The following is a 7674-nucleotide window of genomic DNA, read 5'->3' on the forward strand; positions in this document are numbered from 1 at the left end:
GAACAAAATGTCTGATACTTTTCGAGAAAAATTGAAAACGCCGTTGCCGGTGTTCTTAATAGATGAAAAGAAACAAAAAGAAATCATCCGTGAAATAATATTGATAACTTTAGAAAGGACTGTCTGCCGCTTGTGGTTGCGCTTCTCTCTCTCTCTCTCTCTCTCTCTCTCTCTCTCTCTATCTCTATCTCTCTCTCCCTCTCAGTACTGGTCGTCTGTTCGGCCAAATATTGATAGGGCAGTGATTCGTTACTACCACAGTGCACCGTACGGTGCTGAACCTCCGTTTAATATTCCATGGTCGTTGCGGGGGTTCTCACACATTCGTACATAACCGCCGGTCGGTTGAATAAAGTCGCCAGTTCATTGTTCATCGTCAGGAGAGAAGTCTCGTCGCTACGTTTTACGCTACGCCCCGGTGACGACGTCGACAACGACGCTCGACGCCGAGCATCGAGCGAGCGAAGGCTACTACTAGGTGTCGAGGCTTCCATTTTTCATTTTTTCCCCATGCAGGTCGCGCGGCTTGTTTTTTTCTTCTCTTCTCTCCCCCTCGTCGTCAGAGCTTCCTAGGTAGCAGCGAACCGTGCTGTTGCCGGCAGGTTGGATCGCGGAATCACATGACGGTCGTCACGAAAAAATAGCGACAGAGCGAGAGGGCGAGAGAGAGAGAGAGAGAGAGAGAGTGAGAGAGAGAAAGAGAGAGAGAGAGAGAGAGAGAGAGAGAGAGAGAGAGAGTGTGTGTGCGTGTGTGTGTGTGCGTGTGCGTGTGAGAAACAGCGACGAAGAAGGAGCGCACTGTTGAGAGTGAAGGGCGCGGAGGACAGGTTACGAACACGACAATTAACTGAAAAGCTCATGCTCAATTTGCGAAAGCCCAGCGCGCACCCTCTCGTTAACTCCGCGCTAAACCTTCCTCCGATATACTCCGTGCAATCGTAGCATCCTCGAGTACTCGCCGCTACATCGTTGCTCGATGCGGTGAAATTCTCCTCTCGATCGCACGTGTGCGATTTGCTTCGCAGCGAAAAATCCCGATGACGATAATCTGTTTGCCTCGCGAAGGATTCTCGAAGAATCCTTGTTCTAGTATCTCTCTTTCTTCCCGCGCGAGAGATGTACGGAACTCTGAATAGACTAGAGATTCTTTCAACGTTCACAGTTCTCCCGGCAGCTTCATGACCGAAATCACAGCCCAGCGAGAGAGCCACTTTGACGCATGAATCACCCTGTACTCGGCCTTCTCTCTCGCGTCAACCCGCTGGCGTTTCCTCCCTCCTTGCTTCCGCGTGCATACCCTCCACTACTTCCGCTCTGGTTTACACGTACTTACGACCTGCTAAGCCTCTAAGCCTGCACTTGACGGCTGGTACGTAGCAGGTACTCTCGACCGCCGCACGGAAAAGCTCGCGAAGTTTGTTAAAGCTCGACTCCCGACGACCAAACGAAAGATTTCATCTAAATATATACCATCAGCCTCTGTGCGGCGCTTAAGCCGACTCGCTCCCTCCTTCACAGAAGTAGCCACCCTGCTCTCTCCCTGGCCGTACCGCGCGCGGTTTCTTTCTCCTTCCGGCGCGAGCGGCTCGCCATGCAGTAACCCCGACCACTTAGCGATCTCATTCCGAATGCACCTTAAATAAGACATCCGGACGTCGCGGTGGTATTACTGAAGGATTTAGCGATGCCGCGTATCGCCGCGGAACGAGGAGAATATTTGATTCTTGTAACTGGAACTTTCAATTCGGTCGCCAGTTTATCGTTTCCTCCGCTTGGAAGGAAAACGGCGCGGAATTTCATTTCGCCTCGGTGTCGGCGCCGCGGAAATTCCCTCCGTTGTATTATTTTATCTGAACTTTGTGTTTCAACGTTCTTTCACTTTGTTAAATTAGAACGTAAGGAGAGATCTCTCTCGAGTGATATTTTATCTAAAGCTCGAGCGCCCGAGATAAGCAGCGGAGATAAGATTGTCAGGTGCACTTTGGAAAGATCTTTATCCGAAATCGAATGCGAACGCGCGCGAGAGCGTCGGCAAGCGAAGAGAGTAACTAAGCACTGCTAGCGCCGAGAGAGCGCGCGAGACGATTCTGTAATATTAACGTAAAACAGGAAGCTGCCATGCCTCGTTAACGCCAGCCTCGCCGTCAGGCATGTTACCGCCGCCGTCGCCAACGACGACGACGAGAACAGTGACGAGAACGGCGACGGCGACAGCGAGAGCAGCTACGAGACGAGGCGTACACGCTTTAATTAAAATAATATCGTAAAAAGAGGCGATACGCCCGCCGCCCTAGCCGACGATTTATCATGTGGCGCGTATTTTCGCGGCGCGGCGTGGCGCGGCGCGACGCGACGCGACGCGACGTGGAGACGAGACGAAGTGGCAACCGGCTACTTATGCCGCGAGACGAGGGGGTGGCATCGCGTTTTGCAACGCCACTACAGAGACGTAAGCTAAGTCTTAAGCTCGGTATAATTACTGCGCGCTCCGGCGTGCAAGCTCGTTTAGTTTTCACCCGTAGATCTCTCGTTGCGAACAAGGCGACAATTGTAGAGAAAGGGGGAGAGAGCGGGGAGGGGGGAGGGACTCTCGACGTCAGTCGCGAAATGAAACGGCAGCATTCGAGCAAAGAATGATGTGGATCGCGTGAATGTATCATCTTCGAAGGTTCACGTGCGCGAGCGAATCATCATCAGCGAGATCAGAAGGGTGTTGCTCGGATGTGAGACATGTAGATTTTTCGATATATCATCGGCGATGTCTGGCGCTGCGATAATCACGCCAAACAATTGTCGAGACCGTTTGAGGGATCAGCGAGCGCAAAAAGTGCCTGATGCGGAAAGTACATTTGCTCGCTCGTGATATAATGCGCTAAGTTGTCTGCCGGTAAGTGAATTTGTTGCAAGGATGCCGGATAGAGTGGCTCGGGGGGGCACAAAGCGCCTCAACGTAACGGAATTACACTCAAAATTGGCGATGCATTACGCTCGAAAGGCTGAAACGCGTATCGAATTTCCGACGGGGCTCCGCAACTCTTTGGCTGGATCTTTATATAATTATTGCGAGGAGTCTGCTTTCCACGGTCGCGCGGTATGAGAGAACTTATCCGGTGCAACAACCCTTTACCGAGACGCCAGAGCTTCGTGATGTATCGTCGAAGGCGCGTCAAAAAATCGGTGCGCGAATCGATCGGAGCGACCCGTTACGTAAAAAGGGATCCCCAGACGGCGTGACGACGACGCGCGTCACGGACGGAATTGATTTATCGATCATCCCGCACGCTTGCGCGCGAGCGCGCGCGGAATGGTCCGGGCGGAACGGAATATCCTCGGCGCCGTTTCTCACGAGCCGTGAACGCGAAGCACCGGCGGAAACCGCCGGCGGACCTCGGCGACGTTCCCAGCGGTCAGCGCAGGATACGCCGCGATGCGGGTGCGACGGCCACGGACGGTTTCGAGAGCACGAGCGCTCGGCTAACGGTACGACGAAGATAAACGCGCGGGCCAAACGGCGGAGACCGAGAAACCTCGGCAACAGAGACGGCGAGCAGGAGCGACAGGAGGTGAGAGAGACGCTCGGCAAAGCGAGGGAGTGATAGTGGACAGGGGGTGGGGTGGGTTGGATCTGGGTGGGGTGAGAGGAGAGGCTCAGGGAGAGAAGAGAGGTTCGAGGAAGGACGGTATTGCGTGTTCGCGGAGGGTGCGAGGGTGGCGAGGGGGTGGGGTGGCCGATGGGGAAAGGCGTGCGGGGGTGCAGTCGTGTGCAGGTGCACAGGAGAGGATCCGCGTACGGGCGGGTGAGTTGTGCGTACCAATCGCGGGTACAGAGTACGTCCGCAGGCACGCAGGAGGAGGCGAAAACCGGGCACAGCCCCAGAAGCGCGGAGGCTTCCGCCATACGGGGCAAAACCACCCCACGCCGGACCCGGGAACCGGTGCGCGTCTGGTTGCGCTGGGTGGCGGGTGCACTATCGGGTGGCGCGCGAAAAGGGGGTTCAACCCGACTCGACTGTGTCGAGAGGGCGAGGGAGAAACTGCACGGACGACAGAGACGGAGAGGAAGAGGGAAATAGGGAGGGAAAGGGGGTGAGAGAGAGAGAGAGAGAGAGAGAGAGAGAGAGAGAGAGAGAGAGAGAGGGAAGGAGGGAGAGAGAGAGAGGGAAGGAGAGAGAGAGAGAGAGGGAAGGAGGGAGAGAGAGAGAGGGAAGGAGGGGGAGAGGGAGAGACAGAGAGAGAGAGAGAGAGAGAGAGAGAGAGAGAGAGAGAGAGAGAGAGAGAGAGAGAGAGAGAGAGAGAGAGAGAGAGAGAGAAATCGCAGGAGAGAGGAGGAAGCGGAGAACACGTCAGTCGGGGGTGAACGAAGGGGGTGTGAGAGGAAAAGCTAGAGAGGAGCGGCAGGGTGGCGGCGGCAGCGGCGGCAGCAGCGGCGGCAACGGCGGCGGCGACGGCGGCGATTCTCGGGTGGTGTCGTGGAGTGGAGGTAGACGAGAAGGCGGCGGCGGCGGCGGCGGCGGCGGCGGCGGTGGCGGCGGCGAACATAAAATCTCTCGCACATGCCTGGTGCATTCATTAGGGGGGATGTGCCCGTGCAGCGTACACGTCGACCTGCATCCACGCCACCCTCTCTCGCTCTGTCGGTGCCACCCCTGGCCTCAGTCGCGCTCCGCGGCCAACTTGGTGCACACGCCACTCCGTTGGTCCTCCCAGGCGGGCTCGCTCGCAACGTTCCTCACTGCGCCGTGACCGTCCGTCGTCGACGTTGCATCTCGTGTCGCGCGCGCGCGCGCGCGCCACCCTCTCTCTATATCAGCCGCGATTGACCGACAACGACGAGGAGGCGCGAGTTACCGCGTTTTCAAGAAAGAGAAAAAGAGACAGAGACATAGATCTCGCTGTGATCCCCGCACGCGTGTCGCACGCGCCTCCACGCGCCATCCTTCGCTTTGATCCCCCGGATCTTCCATCGCGTCGATCGCGAATTACACGCGCGAACCGCGCACGATGGCCGACGCGAGCTGAGTGGAGACACACGGCGCGAGCCGATGGCACCGGCATTACCGCGAGTATAAACGAGTATACGAGTGCGAGTTTCATCCTGTAATCCGGGAGTGCGCGACAAAGTAAACACAATCAGCGCGGAAGACTTTCGGAGGGACCAGAGCGCGAGCAGCGGAGGCTCTCGGCCTTGTCGGCTAGGGCGGAAGCGGCGGAACAGACAGTCTCGTCTGCGTGTCGTCCGTTGGAAGATCACCAGCGGAAGATCGTCCAGCCAGACAGCCAGTCGGCCAGCCAACTAAACAAACACGTACACACACACACGCGCGCGCACACACACACACACACACGCACATACATACAGACATCCCGCAAGCAGCCCCGAAGAGGATCACGCAAGACGACGACACGGCCCTACGCGCCGCCGGCTGCGGGTGGCCGACGAGATTTCATGTTCACGAATTTCAGTAAACCAGGTAACAATATGCCAGAGAGCCGGCGGCGAAAGTCAGCCTTCGCGCGCGCGAATCGTCGCGAAATCGGCATCGCCGACGCCGGGCATTCGTCGCCGTGGCGGGACGCGCCGCGCTCACGCGTCACCCTCGCGCCGCGAGATCGGGAAAGGGCGGGAACGGCGCGGCGACTCGGTCGGATTTATCGATCGCTCGATCGACGGCACGCGCGTTACCGCCGACGAGCTTCCACGGCGGTGCGCGGTAGCGAAGAAATGCGAGAGATGGGTAGCGTCGTGCGTCACGTCGCGTCACGTCGCGCCCGAAATTGCTCGTCGCGAAGAGCTGTCACTCGCGCTCGTTTCCGCTCCGCAACCCTCGCGGAGGAGGAGAAGACGAGCGAATAAATTTGCATGGACGAGAGAAGCGGCCCGTAATACATTCACCCGGACCGTCTGTCGCGCATCGTGTAAATAAACCGAATCGACGCGGCACGTCGCGCGGAAAGTTCGACGTGAATGCGAAACTCGGCCCGTCGTCGGCATAATCGCCGTCGACCCGAGGAACATCGTCGACGGAAGTTGAGCGGGGGAGATCGTGCGCCGAGGGGCAGGACGATGACGAGGACGCGTATTTTCATTCGCGACTATGGTCGGTGGATCGTCGCGCGCGAATCATCAGTGCCGAATATTTGAATAGCGCGAACCGTCGCGATAATCCGCTCTGTCAAGTCCGGGCGTGTTAATCTGCGCGAAACCGAATGAAACACAAGTGGACTCATTAGTGGGGAAAAATGCGCGATAATGTATGCTGATTCTGCGGAGAGAAATGTACATGTGTGTATATATATATATATATATATATATATATATATTGCGTGTACGTATGCATAGAGAAAGAGAGAGAGAGAGAGAGAGAGTCACGGGCGCTGCGTAGGCAGGTGCAAGAATGCGGTTATTTGCGGAGAGGGACCGCGCGGTCGCATTCGAATTTCCATATTTTCGCTATTCGTTTGCACGGTATTATTACTGGGCTTGCAGTAAAAGGTTGCATGCTATTTCCGATGAAATATACCGCACTTTCGAGAGACGTGCCTCGCGAGGTTGGTCTTATCTCGCGTCTTCTTTGTTTCTTTTCCCTCTCTGTTTCGTACAAGCCCGGCCGATTGATAAAATAGAATTTTACGTAGCGATAGGGCGCAAAAATTTAATATCTCGGATATAAATTTTGTTTCTGCATCCCCGTCCGTAATAAATGGTCGCTACATTCCGCGAAATATGTCGCGTTCTCGAGAAACTCATCTCGCGGATATGTCTCTGCTCGTCGTCTTTTATCGGAGAGAAGGAAACGCAAATTTGATAAAGTGGCGCTTCATTGAGAGGAACGATTCATGAGACAATTTGCGCGAGCCGGTAATCGATAAAGAGGGGAAAAGTATCTTGGCTAAGAATATATAAGTAGAGAGAGAGAGAGAGAGAGAGAGAGAGAGAGAGAGAGAGAGTTGCGCCAGACGTAATTAATATTCGTGTATTCAAAACGTTCGCATGTAAATAGACTTTTGTATAAAAATAAAAGAGTCGATATTTCGTGGGAATATCGTCAAGAGGCAATCTGGTCGGATCTAAATATCGGCTGGATTCGTTCCTAATGATGAATTACGCGCGCAGACCTTTCTATTTGAACGACGATTAGCGGCGCTCTTTTGGCGGAAAGTACAATATTTGACGATCAGTTCGCGCGCGATCGATCCCCCGCGATTAATTTCTGTGCGGATGTGTGCCCTCCCGCGGAGATAGTTACACAATTCATAGCGCATTAATTACGGAGCGCTGCCGGCCGCTTGCGAATGTTAAACCGACTAATTTCAACCTCGTATTTCAGCGTTAAACATTTTTTTTTTCACGCGCGTCGCGGCGTCGTACGCGTCTCCCGCACACACGTGGCAATGGTAGCGGTGACGGCGGGCGTTCTACGTCAAGCTTAATTTTTAATCTGCCACATAGCGCCGTAGAGAAATAATCCGCCGCTTATTATGCAAATTTAATCGCGCGTTTATCGCGAGGCGCGCTAATCACGGATAACTTTCCCGCTTAACTTCACCGCGCGGTTGCGTTTGTTCCTTTTTATTTCCGGCGCAACAAAGAGCGCCGGGCCGCTTTGTCTCCCCCGGCAGCGGATACGCCCGCTGTTTAATCTCCTCTGCGATCCTTCTCGACGCGACCATTAT

This window comes from Harpegnathos saltator, unplaced genomic scaffold, assembly GCF_003227715.2.
Source record: "Harpegnathos saltator strain DR-91 unplaced genomic scaffold, Hsal_v8.6 scaffold401, whole genome shotgun sequence".
Classification (NCBI taxonomy): domain Eukaryota; kingdom Metazoa; phylum Arthropoda; class Insecta; order Hymenoptera; family Formicidae; genus Harpegnathos; species Harpegnathos saltator.